The sequence below is a fragment of the Agelaius phoeniceus genome, chromosome 1 (genome assembly GCF_051311805.1).
Source record: "Agelaius phoeniceus isolate bAgePho1 chromosome 1, bAgePho1.hap1, whole genome shotgun sequence".
Classification (NCBI taxonomy): Eukaryota; Metazoa; Chordata; class Aves; order Passeriformes; family Icteridae; genus Agelaius; species Agelaius phoeniceus.
Genome location: NC_135265.1, coordinates 126,583,894 through 126,599,947, shown reverse-complemented (window position 1 = coordinate 126,599,947; position 16,054 = coordinate 126,583,894).

Here is a 16,054-nt window from a genome sequence, read left to right as displayed (position 1 = left end):
TTGTATTCAGGAAAAGATTTATTTAATAGTGATGACAAAGTCCTGATTCTTGCTTATTTCTGTCTTGCAGAACATCTGAACTCTACCAAAAATAACATACAGCTTGAAAGGGTTTTATGAGCTAATTTTGTATAAATTTTGACATGTACTGCATTATGTTGAAATATAGGTTTTATTGTAATAAAAATTTTATACATACATACTACAGAGGTATAAAATTTGTATTTAAGGAAGAGTCTTTATTTCATAACTTGTGATTTTGATCTTACTGAAGAAAGTTCCCTCATTATTTTATTTGCTCATGGATTTAATCATTCATGTACTGGCAGTGCAGTTTAAACAAATTGAAATGAGATATTTAAACACATCTGTCTCAGATGATAATATTGTATTTCAGAATCTGGATGATTTGCTCTTTAATAGATCTTTTCTTTTCATGAATTCTATATTTATGACACAAATCTGATTTTATAGCACTCAAGAATAATGAGGTTAGTAAGAAATAATTTTTAAAGGTAGATGATTTTTTACATTTTAACAATGTTTTTGATTTAACCTTACTGTTTCATATAGTTATCAAAGTAACAGCTAAAAATTATGTCAAAGGACACAAAACTATGTAAACTCAGAGTTCAGCCAATAGCCCTATGTAGACCCATTCTGGGATACATATCACTCTTGTAATAGAATTCCTTGTTCAGAACATTACAAAACCAAATTTACAACAAATAATGTTTTCCTTCTTAGGATGTGAACTTGAATTGATGAATACTGTGTTCTTGTATTCCCAGTCGAGACACCTCTGTGTTATATATTTTCTACTCCCTTTCTAGCCTTATTTTGTCATTTTGATTAAGTTCTTTTCTGCCTTGCAGTGCCGCAATGACAGAAGTCTCAGTCAAAATTTGTTATTTGACTTATTTAGAAAGAGAAGCAAAACAGCTCTCTTCCAAAGTAATGTTTCACCATTTTTACTGGCAATTATTTGTCTTTTGTTCTCTGTAGTCATATTTTCCTCATTGATGGCTGTATCGCTTTTGTGATTAATCATATTTTTCCTTACCTTCAAGGGATTAGATTGCAGGTCCATTCTGAATTCACATGAATAATCTCAAATATATAAACCTTGAACTTTACACTTTTACAATCTACTTCATCCCTATTACTGCAGCTTCCAAGATAGCTTATCTCATCTTGCTATGTATAGATGATTCAAAATTCATGTCATAAATACCCTTCATTGTACTTTCATAGTTTGATCACCACTGACATTTTCAAGATGTTTCTAGAACTGATTCTTTATGACACCACTTGCAAACATCTCCATGGTTTAACCCCAGCTGTTATCTAAGTTACATGCAGCTGCTCACTACCTTCTCCTACCAATGAGTTTGGGAGGAGAATCAAGAAAGCAAAAAAATAGAACTAGTGGGTTAAGAGCAGTTTAACAATTGAAACAAAATTATTATTAGTAGTAGTAGAAGTAGTAATAAAAAAAAATTAAAAGAGGAGAGGGAAATAAATCCCAAGAGAAATAAGTGATGCATATGACAACTGGTAACCTGCTGACTGGTGACACCCCCACTTCCCAGTAACTCCCCCCAGTTTATTTACCAAGGATGACATTCTATGGAATATCCTTATGGCCAGTTCAGCTCAGCTGTCCTGGCCATGCTCGCTTCCATCTTCTTGTGCACCTGCTCACTGGCAGAGCATGAAAACCTGAAAAATCATGGACTTAGGGTAAGCACCACTTAGCAACAGCCAAAACATCAGTGTATTATCAACTTTATTCTCATACTGAATACAAAACACAGCGCTGTACCACGTACAGAGAAGAAAATCAGCTCTGTCCCAGTCAAAATCAGGACAACATTTTGTCAAAATCCAGTACATGTTTTTCTTTCCAAGACCTTTAGTAAAGCCCATGCAGTAGTTACTTTAATTATCCTAGAGTTCTGAACTGGGTTACATTTTCAATACATTCACACACATACAGACAAGTCATATGACCTAATTATTTTATGAATATTCTGATAGCTGCTTTCAACCCATTTCTTCTTAGGGAATATAAGCAGAAAAAAAAAGATTAATGCTCTGGTCTGATATACATCATAGAAAATCCTGAATTGGAAAGGGCCTACAAGGAACATACGAGGCCAATTCCTGGCCCTGCACAGGACAGTCCTAAGAATTACACCTTGGCTTGAGAGAGTTTTCCAGCACTTTAATTCTGGCAGGCTTGTTGCCATAACCTCTGTCCTGGGAAGATAGCTCCAGCACTCTGAAAAAGACCAGGTCACATATCTTTGTATCTTATATAAAGTTTTAATATATTTTATCATTATTAGCAGTATGTTTTACTTAAACATGTCTTTTGCCTAAAATCAGTGTTTTATTTTTTTACCCTTTGTTGCCATTAAGGCTCAGATTCCATGTGAAATATCATGAGCACATTAATATATTACCATGAATCAGCTAGTCTATTAAAGCTGGACACCTGCATACAAGGTAACTTTACTTTAGTTAAGAAAACTTAGATAAACAAAGTCAGTTCTACTTGAATTTTTCGTGGTATTAGGGACATTTCATCAGATGCAACTGGCAAATTTCACTGAATTTTTTTCTACCAAGGTGTTCCAATAGACTGAAATAATTAAATGTGTAGGAACCATTCCTGCAGTATTTCAGCAGCACTTTCCCATGCACCATGTTGTATGAATTCCAAATAATTTGGTTTATGTGTCTTCTTGAAGCATTACACACCCAGATGCAGTATTTCTGATGATGATATGCTGGTACTGTAACGAAATTTTGATCCTTTTGTCATTTCTGATAGTTTTTCTTTTCAAACCAGCTACTAACAACAATTCTAGTATTCCTCTGTACCTCATTGTGCTGCTTCCTTACTCACCAGGGACCATGTGATGGGTTAATTCACACCTTCTTGTGTTTGAAAAAATCTTCTCAAGGCATCTACTTTTCTAACTGAAAGCACTGTTTTCCGTGCTTTACTATGGTCTTCTCTCTTCCAGAGAAACACTACTGTAATGATTTCTTGAAAGAATCATGCACCTTAATTTAAGTAATATTTTAGGAAAACATATATTTATTGAATAAAAAGAGCAACATAATTCAGAAGTAAATGCATGATTAACACATCATGTAGTTTCCAAGTTAATCTTTGTAAAGTTGGCACAGACTTGTGCTTTCAAAACAGAGGGAACTTTTCAATATGAAGCAGTATATTCACAAAATATCATTAAAAATTTCACTAGTTGAGCTGCTAAACAGATTCACAAAACAAACCATTATGACATTGATAAGAAGGTAAAACTTAATGTATTCAAGTGTATTTATTTCTGATCTAATAAGTAAATTATTATATATTTATAAAAGTGTTGGAGATTCACATTTAATTTCCAAAATTAAAAGAAAAAAAAGTTGGAAGAAAATCAGATTTCTGTGTACTGACTTGAACTGAATATAGTTCAGTGATAAACAGATGCCGGAAGATCATCCACAATTTCTATCATAAAATATATAGAAATAATATCCAAGATGGACCATAAAACACAAAATATAGGACCTGTGTGCTGTAAAAAGTGTCACAGAATCATATTAATCAGGAAATAGACTTTAAAATAAATACATTAAAAAAAACCAAAGAAGCTTTACTTTCCTTTTCTTGACAAAAATATCCATGGTTATACTACAACAGAAGAGTAGTTTGCAAATCAATTCTATCTTAATTTCACTCTTCTGTAAAAAGATTGCCTTTGTTAATGTGGTAATGTGTTATGTTAGTCTCATTGACACCTTAGGCAATATTAACAGAACCATATTCTTCAGCAAATTAATCCTTTTTCTAATTGACCTCACTATCACAATTTTTTATTTATATGTAAATTATTATTTCCTGTTAAGAGGTTATTACTATTGCTTTTACCACCTTTAGTAATTTTAAATAATTCCCCCTATCTTGTCTGTTCTCATCTATCCAATTTTTATAGACACTTATGACCTACTAACTAATATCCATTCCTCCTCTTCTTCAGTTTTTCTTCCCATCCCTCACTTTTCTCCACAACCTCTCTGTAATTCATGCTAATGTTTTTGTCATATTAATATTCTTGTCCTAATACCAACTTTGCTTGTTTTCAAAAGGAAATACAATGGCCAAGAACAACAACATTCTGAAGACATGGCAATCACACCACATAGGATAATTGTAGATAGGAACTATTACTTTCAGAGAAGTTTCCAAAGAATGTCAATATTGATTAAATCCAAACATTGCAAATTCTTGAAGCCTCCCATGAAAGGTACAACAGTTTACTGTCAGGGAGCAGCATCTTCCCTGTGCTTTAGAGACAGGGAGCTGAGAGTAACACCAGCACAGGGACGGACAGTGCCCCCTCCTGCAAGGCACAGTGTGATCAAGGAAGGGGAATACAGCAGGGCTGGTGACAGAAACAAGTCCTGCCAACAACTCAGTGATCATAAGCAGGTGACAAAAAAAGACCAGAAAATCTGATCAACCCAGAAAATCTGATCAACAGGGCAAGAATGTGAAGGAACAGGCTGGACAGAGGTCTATTTGCAGTATGGCTCAAGAAAATCTGTGAGAATGAGACTGAGCCCATGGGCAGGAATGTAGGTGCAGGTGAGGCTGTTCAGGGCCATTAGGACCTCTCAACATGTTTATTGTTTATACATGACAATACTTGGTAGTTTAAAAAAAAAAGCCTTTTTCTTATGTTATGTACATTTTCCCCACTTGTTTTCCTTCTGCTCCAGGTTTTGTGCTTTATTTCATTATGATTTTTTTTTTTTTTTAGTATTTAAATATAAAAATCCAAATTTCCTCTTATAGCAAAACTGGATATATTGGAACATATAGTTTAGTGCCTTATAAACAGTCAGACAGAAAAATATGCTACTGAAAAAAATTACTTTAAATTTGATTGCATGACCTCACAAACTAAGCCAGTAAATTAAGGAATTTTGAAATTTGTAATAAAGAACTAACATTGAAGGATAATTTCATTATTTCTGATCTTGGTATTAGCAAGAATTTTCATGGGGATTGATACATTTTCCTCTTGTTGCCAGAGCATGTGGCTATCCTGATGGATCAGCAGCTAAACCAGGGCTCAGCTGGTGGAAGTTAACTTGTGCTCCATCGTGCCTCTGGTACCCGTCTGAAGGGTCTATAAATACCTAAGCTTCAACTTTCCAAGAGAGAAGGCTAATGGCATGATGACCTACTGTACAAGAAAACAGCTCTCTGTACTTTTCAAAGTACAATTCAGGGATGGGAGAGGTTTGTTTGTATTTGAATATGTAGCTAAGCTTGAAGTATGGGGTTCCTAAATAATACTATGTGTGATAACCAACCTGTTGGAAAATACAACTTACAGATTTCTAGACACTGGGAAAAATGGTATTTCTTCCATGTGCTTCTTTATTTAATGCCTCTTTCCTACTCCAATCAACTTAATGCTTGTATATTTGTAGACTTTTGAAAGCATTCTTTGCAAATTTTCTTCATAAAAAATTTGTCATTCATGTTCCCTTAGAGCAAAAAGTTTTAATTGTGATCCATCTCTAGTGTTGTCAGTGTTAGTTACAGCTCTTTTTGGTTTTGCCATTTTATTTCATAAATAAGGCTTCACTTTTCTAACATTGTTCATTGACCTTTAATCTAAAGCTGAAACTTAAATAATGGTAGTAGAGAATAACCACTACAGCTGACATTCCACTGAGATTAATGGACACATTTCCCTTAACTACTACTATTGCTTCACTATTAACAGAAACTCAAAATATGCACAAATTTTGAATTTCCATTCTGAATTTAAAGGTTATCTGTCCAGAGCAAAATAGTAATACAAAGTTCTGCAAGGAATAATCAGAATTAGAGTAACTACTCAAGTAATTGTTTGGTCAGGGACCACTGTTGTGGAAGCAGTACTGCTTGATTCTGTTCAGAGTAACAGAATACTTCTAAGTCAGAACATTTTTCCTAAACTGTGCTACTGCTACAGCCCTTCCAACTGAACATATTCTATTCTATAGCTCCTGCTATGAGAAGGGCTCATTTCTTCTCTCCCACACAAATTTCTGTGAGCTGGTTAAGCAAACCAAAACTAGGGGGTTCTATTCTGTTGGGAGATCTCTCGGCTTGACTGATCTGCAATGCACTTTGAAATACTGGGTGAAAAAATTTTGATAGGATCACCTGATAAACAGCTGTCCTTTATTCCTGTTTATGTAGACACATCTTATAATATCCATCCACAAAGACTGGACTTTCTTTTCAAAAGCAACTATATATCACTAGGCAGTTTTTTTAATGCATTGACAGAAATTGTCCAAGTTCACAAGTTATATTCAGGTAGATATTCCAAACTATCCATGTTGGGATTTTTTTTTTTTTTAGCTGGAAAGGAGTTACTATATCAAAGTAATTTTTTCCTATCTCTATTGGTATTACTAAAAATTATGAAAATTCACATTAAAGTAAAAAATTTACAATGATAAATACCAAAAGATTTTACACTTATTGAATACTCACAAACATAACTTTCTCATTGATTTTGCATGAGTTTGATTACTTAGGACAGATTATGTGAATTTGATCAATTGTTTATACTGTAATAATTTGTACTTATTATTTTTGATAGTGTATAACCTCTTTGATAATATCACATACTATCTTCACTATTATGAATTATTATTCATAATAATTTTGTGTTTAGTCATAGTTTGGTTTTTTCCTCATTTTTCATTACACTATTCTTATTTTCACTGCATATATAAAATAACCCTCCTTTCTGACTTCTCTCATGTCATGTGTTGTTAAACAAGTTCAAAGTTCAAAAGGTATTCGAGGTTACCTGAAAGAGGTGAATTAATGGACTGCTTACTAAGAAAGAAATTTTTCAAAATACTAATTTTTAGGTCAGATATATCTATTAGCATCTCCATCAAAATCCTGGTGATGTTGCAATACTTTGAGGCATTTTGTGAACAAGAACTAAGTCTATGTATTCACAGGAAACATGGCAGCAGCTTTCTTCATGTTGTGTCCGTACATTAGGAAGTGGGAAGAGAACAGATGAATGGGAGTAGAGGGTGGGCTCAAAGGAGGTCTCTACTCCATCACTAGATGTCTCTTTAGCCATCCAAATTCACTGTCTGTGCCACGTCTTCTTTTGTGCTTTCAAACTGGTATCAGGAACACCTGCCTTAAGATATAAGTCATTCTCTATTTCCCACTCCAAAGTTTCTTAAAACCAATTGATTTTTCTTTCATTTACTTGTAATTAAAAAGATGTAATTTGAGATAATAATAAAAGATGTAATTAAAAATAACTGTTGTCACCTACAGCTGTAGCAAAATGCTCTCTCTCTCTCTCTTTAATTTTACAATGGGCATTGCATCACATTAAGCATAGGTTCTACATCTGAATGGCAAAGCCAGGCATTTCACAAGAGGTGCTGGGCATCTCTGAAGTAATCCCTTATCCAGGGAAGAACACTAAAGCAGGGGAAAATGAAGAAAGATTGACCATAGTAATACTCTGATATCTGTTAAATTCTGAAATTGAAAAAGTATTATGAGAATTTGTAAAGAGATGGGTGGTAGCACTTAGAGGAGTCTCTTTCAATGTACAATGATATTTTGATAATTTATGATAAGACATGCCAATCTATAATCTAAGGGAGCTTATTACTTGTGCATTTTTTTCTAGTTTTGGTGTAAGGTTTTTCCATCTGGAATTTTGGAAAACAGCACTGCAATGTCAGAATGCAAATTTCATTCATACAAAGGTTGCAAGATTTCCTCCTGTGAGAAATGTGCTTCCTGATTTTGTGTTAATTACTTGTATGAGGACAAAAGAAACAGATGTTTATTTGTGTTTATACCATGCAATAATAACTCCTTGATTCCAACAGAGACCAATGCCTGATGCAAAAAACATTTTTCCTTTGCTTAGTGAGTAGATCTATGCTGAAAAACTAATACATTAAAAAACCCAGTATTGAAAGCAATGAATATGTAATTTGGGGGTATTGTAATCTCTAAACATTTTAGCATAATCTGTCCCAGTACATATGAAATGATCAAATTTTGGAATGCAGAAGTTTATGTTAAAATATATTCTGTAAAGGCCTTAAATCTTTCTTGTTCCTTGTCTGTAATTCTTGAAGTAATGAGTCACTTCTTGACCTATATGTACAGTAACAAAGAAAGGAGTTGGAAAATGAAGGGGTCATGTACTAGTTATGAAGACTTATTGAGAGACCTTTAATCTAGATTTGAAGGGGGTTGGGGACAGGGTCAGGCTAGACAGAGATAAGGTGTGGGAAGGGGAGACCTATAACAAAAGAAGGTTTACAGGACTATGGGACATCTCTGCATTCCTCCTGGGATATTGATGCAATCAAATACTGCTATGAAGCTGTACAACAACACATGGGAAACAAACAGGACGAACTGTTTGCACAGATGAATCCACAAGAGCAGAGAGCTAGTGAACACCATAGATCTGCCAGTCATGATCATCTTTGAAGGTTGTAGTGATCAGGAGAGGTGTCTGGGGCTGGCAGAAAGCAAACATCACCCTGGTCTTCAAATATGGCAAGAAGGGGGAACAAGGGAACTACTCTCCTGTCAGCATCACCTCTACCTCTGGAAAGGTGATGGAGCACCTGTCTCTGGAGGCCCTCTCTATCAACATGGATGGCAAGAAGGCGATCAGGAGTAGTCAGCATGGATTCACTAAAGATAGATCATGCTTGACCAACCTGATTGATTTAATTCTATGATGAAACAATGATCTAGATGGATAAGGGGAGAGCAGTGGATATTGTCTACCTCAGCTTCAGTGATGTTTTTGACACTGTCTCCTACTCCATCCTTACAGGCAAATTCAGGAGGTTTGGACTGGATGAGCGGACAGAGGTATGGTTTGAGAACTGGCTGAATGGCAGATCCCAGAGGGCTGTATCACAGGGTTTAGCTGGGGACCTGTCACTAGTGGTGGCCCCCAAGGTTCAATACTAGGCCCCAATATTGTATCATTTATTCATTAGTAAGTTGGATGAAGGGGCAGATGTCTCCTTGTCAAGTTTGCTGATGATACAAAACAGGAAGGAGTGGCTGATAGCCCAGAATGCTGTGCCACTGTTTAGAAGGACCTCAAAAGGTTATAGAGTTGGACAGAGAGGAATATTCTGAAGTTAAACAAAGGCAAGTGCAGGGTCCTGCACCTGTGGAGTTATAACTTCAGGCACCAGTACAGGCTGGGGCCAACCTGCTGAAAAGATCATCAAAGTACCTGGGAGTCCTGGTGGACAGCAAGCTGCTCATGAGCCAGAAATGTGCCCTTGTGGGAAAGAAGGCTAGTGGTGTCCTGGGGAGCTTTAGGAAGGGCACATGATCGAGGCAGGTGATTCTGCCCCTCTACTCAGTCCTAATGAGGCCAAATCTGGAGTGCTGTAAGCAGTTCTAGGCTCCCTGGTACAAGAGAGATGTAGAGCTCCTGAGGAAGATTCAGCAGAGGGCTGTGAAGATGATGAGGGGATGGGAACACCTAACTTATGGCACAAGGCTGGGAGAGCTGGGCCTGTTGAGCCTTAAGAAGAGAAGACTTAGAGGACATCAATATCTCTCAGTATCTGAAGGGAGGGTTTCCAGAGGCTGGAGCCAGGCTGTTCTCAATGGTGCCAAACAAAAGGATGAGAGTCAATGGGCAGAAACTAATGCACAGGAAGTTGTACCTCAGTATGTGGAAGAACTTCTTTTTACTGTGTGGGTGACTATTCACAGGAATAGGCTGCCCAGAGAGGCTGTGGGCTCTACCTCATTGGAGATATTCAAGAACCACCTGGACAAAATCCTGTGCCACGTGCTCTAGGATGACCCTGCTTGAGCAGGCAGTTTAAACAAGATGATCTACCATGGTCCCTTTAAACCTTATCCTTCCATGATAAGAAGAGGCTAATCTCCATTTTTGACTGCAAAAATCATGGACTCAAAGATGCAATAAAGATGCCGTATATATATATAAAATAAATTTAAACACTCTTTAGTATATCTCTTAAAAATCACTTGTTATATTAAATTTACTATGACATAAATATTCCTTTCTTGTGACTTTTAGTGTATTCAAATGAATTTACCAAGAAAATTCTCTTCAGACAGAAAAGAGTACAGAAAGGGTTTAGATTAAAATGACTGTGACTAAGCCGTTGCTGGTTTTATTTCATCAGTGTAACCAATGTCTTATTTCTATAGCCTTTACATCACTATGTCCTCTGTGTTGTTTTTGCCTAAAGCATATGTTTCCTCCTTATTTGAGCTGACAGCATGATTTTATTTTCTGAATATTCAACACCATCAAAGTTCTATGCATCATTTGTGATGCAAAATGTTAGTCATGTAATTTGTCTTTCGCGATCATTATATAATCATATTAAGAATACACCTTATTTTTTCCAGTAAATGAATTAGCAAGTGAAATGTGAATCATAAAATATATCATAAGAACCTAATTTTGTCCTTGATTTCCTCTCCTGTTTGACAATCTTTTTTAGGAATCTACAGTCTCCAGTTCCCTTCAGTTCTTTTGTCCTTTGCAATGATGACAGTGGTGAGACTCCAAAAGTTGTGTTGAAAACCTTGGTCCTAGCTGAGGCATCCCCATGGTCTCCCTAAAAGCAAAGCCTTGTAGTACAGAGGTAGCCTTTATGGAAGAATGAGAATGAGAGCTGCTTTTTTTTCTCTTAACTCACCAATTTTGTCCTTCCTATGATCTGAGCAAAAGTGCAAAGGATGAAGCTGCAGTGGTCAAGCACTGCTGGAGTTTATGGACCTGAGGGGTATTGGTCAAGTGAAAAGTAAACTCAGCAACCAGACCTTTCAGAAAGCAAAATTCCAGGTCTTCAAGGAGTTAGTCAATAGGACACCCTGGGAAACTGCCCTCAGAAATAAGGGAGAAGAATAGAACTGACAGATCTTTAAGGATACTTCCCACAGAATACAAGAGCTCTCAATTCCTAGAAATAATAATTAAGGAAAGAATAGCAAGAGACCTGCATGGCTGAGTAAAAATAAAAGAAAATTAAGGGGAAGATATATACGTATATATGAATAAATAGATTATCTGTGCGTAATTCCAAAAATGTATCTTGCACTCAAATTTCAGTGACCAACACATGCCTGCAATTTAATTATTAAATAATTTAATTATTTAAATTTCTGTCTGAATTTTTTGTGATATGTTTTGGAAACCTCAAATCATCAAGGTCATTGCCAATTACCCATATGCTTGGAGTTAACAATTTCATCTGTCAGATGGACATTTAGTTGAGAAAAATATTTACAGAAAAACACTTTTCCATACGATATTCTTATAAGATTAGAAAAGTCAAGAAAAATAAATGTCAAGCAATGCTGAGAATCACTAAGGAATGTTGCTTCTAGTCATTTTATATTTATATCAAAGTCATAATTCAAGCTGAAAACTAAAATTCTCTCTCTAGTAAGCTGCTGCAACACAGCTTAACAGAAAAAAATGCGGACAGTCTTTTCTGACAAATTGTTTGCTAGCAATCAAACCTTTTTTACTTTTTATTGTCTTCAACATCTCCTTTCCTGTATGATCCCTGAAGGCATCTAAGCAATGACAGATGTTATCTAGTAAAAGGCTGTATGCAAACTTCAAGGTCAGAGAAAACCTTTCTGTTCTGTTTTAAGGTCAGAGAAAACCTAGAAGAAAAGAAAAAACCTAAATATGCAATAGTTCAAAAAACTGCATTCAGAATTAAGTTACTGAGAAAATGGTTTTAAATATATTTTAAAAACCCCACTCTTTAAAAAAGGGGTTTTTTTAGCCAAAACTTTCAATCTCTTTGAGTATCTTTTCCTCCTCTCCATATGTTATTGTTTCCTTCTTTCCTCCATGTAAAAACGCACCAATAATGAAATAATCAAAGAGTGTACACTTGGGGTTTATTCTGGTTAACAGAACTATATTTAAGGCTTTTTCATTTTCTGAAAGTGTTCTATTTATAAGCAATTTCAGTTATTAGAAATTAACTACAGAATTGTTTCCAACTTTTGATTTGAGACAGCAATTTCCCAATATTGGTATATCTGAACCACTAAGTGAGAGAAAGCCTACTGAGAGTTGATTTGCTTTGTTTATTTAATGATTACACTCATCCTCAACACAATTTACAGCTCACTAGAATTGCCCAGGAAAAAAAAATTGAAAATTCATTATCTAAAATACTCACCTATACTTATTGAAAGACTGGGAATCTGGTTTTGGCAATAGAATAAATACTACTAATAGTATGACAGTACAAGACTAAGGAAATATAAGCACATTTTAGACAATTGCCCAGAGAGAATATTTTTATACTGAGGATTCAAGAAGATCCTGCAGTAGTAGTGGACAGTAGCTCTTCCTGTCACTCAGCTGGAAAAATTATAGTCCCAGGATTATAGTCCCAGGCATGCACATGTCTTGTCTTTCCAAAGTGAAACTTCTGTGGGGAAATTGCTTCTATTGAATTCCATACTGAATTTTTTGCCATACAGTAAACAAAACAACTGTAGAAGCAATATTACCAAATATTCCAGATTTATAGTGGGACAAAATGACTGATAAATCTTGAATTTTTTTTATTTGGTTTTGGTTTTATATTTCTTTTATGACAAGAAAAAACTTAGATTCTGAAAGGAATTAAAAAAACATCTTCAGACTTTGCTTGTCAAAATGTATCTTGAAAATCCTATAGAGGCCAGATACTGAAATCAGTTTTGCTTTGATCCACCTCACCATGTGTGCTACTAGTCCCTTCTTACAGGCTGGGTGCTTAGCACTTAGCCTCTGGGCTCAGCATTTTAGAAAATACACCAATGTTCAGATTAAGGTAGGTCCTCATATATGAACACTGCCAAATATTTTCGAAAATTTTGGTGCTCTACAATCATGTTAACTGTTAAGGGAGAATGACTATTTCCACTGGGATGAAAAAATGTCTTCTCAAAAAAATTGCATTGTCCCACTAACTACAACCATTTGAAACAAAAACTTGAAAGTTACGTGAGAAAAAAAATGAAACCACCATTATGCAAAACCAGTTGATTATGCAAAATAATCAACTCTGAAACAAGGCAATTTTTTCTGGACTCCTCTGAGTGTATCCTCTGAAGTATTCAGTCTTAAATCAGGTTCATTGAAATTGAAGTTGTTAGTCTTTTGGGAGGTGCTCAGCACCTTGAAGGATAGGGCTTTTGAGAGAAGTTTTAGTCATAAATTATTCTCTTCAACCTATACTTTCCCAGCCCACACTTCTTTACATCCCATCACTAAGCGACCTGACACAGTAATGACTGCTGAACTGCATAGACACCTGCAATTTTAGAAAGTAATCACAGCAACTGCTTTAGTGACTCCCTGCTGCTTTAAATGATTTATGAACAATAGCTGATGATGGCTAAATAATTAGTGGAGAAAAAAAAGAAATCTCTGAATAAATTTCATATTGTTAGGAAAAGAAAAATGTCAAAAGTTGCAAAGAAGAAGGAAGGAAACTATTTTTATTTTATTTAAATATCATAATTTCACACTTCTTTGTGAGACATGTCAGAAAGACATTGGAAAATCATGATGTCCTACCTTCTTTCAACAGATATAGCAAGGGGGTTTTTCTGCTTCTTGTTCCCCAAATCAAAATTAAATCTATGCCTACCTTGAGCTGTCTATTAGTCTGAATTAATTCCTGGTAGTTCTTGATTTTTACTTCATGGTTTTCTGTTAATTCCTTCCCTTGGTGTTTCTTGAGGACATGACTGGTTTTAAGAGTTTTTGACTGTGAGTATTTAGCTTCCATAAATCATTACGGTCAGATTAAAAAAAAATACAGCATAAACATATATTTTGTAATCCTGTAATTCCAATTTATTTAAACTAAAATAATTTTAAGTGACCCATTGATAGAAACATGAGTGATCTTTCTCCTTTCACACATGGAGTAGCTGAAGAAGATATTTTATTAGTTGGACTTCTGTGATGTGAATGATATACATGTGCAAAAAAAGCGCCCTAGTCAGAAGAACTGATAACAGCTCTGTACATACAAGAGACTTGGGCCTGGAATACACTTTAAAGAAATTTGAAATTACTCTTATGCCACTGGACAATATACCCGGATTTTCATTATCACCATGACCACTTCATATAATACAGGTAAGTATAAGTTAAAATCACTCCCATTTGAAAGGTTTTTTTCTGTAAAAAAGCAGTATCAAAATATCTATTTTCCTTCCATAAATATAATTTACTTTGTCAGTCTGAGGGAGACAAAGTATTGGGCTACATGGCCAGCAGTCTGTCTTAGAAGGACATTGCTTATGAACTGCAGCTAAGATCCATATTCCTCAGCATATTGCCCAAAGGTGTTGTGGCCTAACTCCAGGCAGCAGCCAAGGCCCCACGTAGCCTCTCACTCATCCCCCCCGAGCATGATCAGAGACAGAGCTGGAATGGTAAAAGCTAGAAGATTCATGGGTTGAGATAAAGACAGTTTAATAGGAAAAGCAAAAGCCATTCACACTCAAAGAAAGGAATTAATTCACCGCTTCCCATGGGCAGACAGCAGTTCAGCCACCTCCAGGAGAGCAGGGCCCCATCGCATGTAGCAGTCAGTCACTTTGGAGGACAAATGCCAACACTGCTAGCATTTCCCCCTTCCTCCTTCTTCCTTCCACTTTAATATTAGTAGCATGATGCTACATGGTCTGGAATATCCCTTTGGTCAGTTGGGTCACCTGTACCAGCTTTGTCTCCTTCTGCCCTCCCATGCGCCCCCAACTTTGTCACCAGTGTGGCAGTATGGGCAGCACAAAAGACCCTGGTTCTGTGCAAGCCCTACTCAGCAATAACAAAAACATCTCTGTATTAACAGCCCTGTGTTCAGCCAAAACACAGCCCAGTAGCAGCCACTGTGAAGAAAATTAATTCTATCCCAGCCAAAACCAGCACAAAACAATATTATGAGGAGTCTTCTGGATAAGAGATGGTACATACTCAGAGAAAAGAAATTCACTGTTTTAATTAACACTGTTAGCAAAATATTAGAAAGAAATCAGTATTGGAATTGAAAAAAAAATATTCATAAAAATATTTTTATGAATCATAAAAGGAACCAGATCACATAAGTGAGAATTTTTTTATGCTGATACATTTCTGATAAAATGTACAAACTGAGATATACTATATTATAATAAACAGAAAGTGAGAAACATATAAATATAGATTTCTTTTGCAATGATCAAATATATGAAGAATAAAGAGGTTTTAAAGGGGAAATTATTAATCCATATTTTATATATAATTAGAATGACTCATTAAGTGTTTTCAAAAAATATGAATGAGAATAAATGGTCTGAAAAATATCTCCATTTAAATTAGGCTCAAAACTTTCCTTAGGCCCTTTTCTTTTAGCAGAATTCACTGCTCTATGAAAGACATAATTTCTAGAACAAAAATGAAGGAAAGTTATATACTGATCTTCAGTGCCTCCAAGGTTTGCACTTTTTCTCTCACTATAAATATCTTACTCTCTTTTTCCTACGCTTCAATGTTTAATCCTACTTTTCAATTAATAAAAGCTACCATGCTACCTGCTACTACTTCTCTTCTCCAGTTAAGAAAGATCCTTTTCTTGCTTGTCTAAGCCTACCAAACTTTGCCTATTACATAAAAAGAAACGGGTGAGATCACATGAGGATAAGGAGAACAGAAAAGAAATTTCTTAGAATTGTGAGTTTAAAAATTGTGCCATCATCTGCTGCTGAAAACACAGCATGGTTACCTCCCAAATTAAGCCCATAGTAGATTTCCTAGAACAGATGCTGTAAATTTCACTAGAATTATTTTCTTTCTAGTAATTGTAGTTTTTCAAAGATTGAGAGAGTTGCAATTTCTTTTCATCTACTTTAGTCATAGCAGCAAAAAATCCTTACACA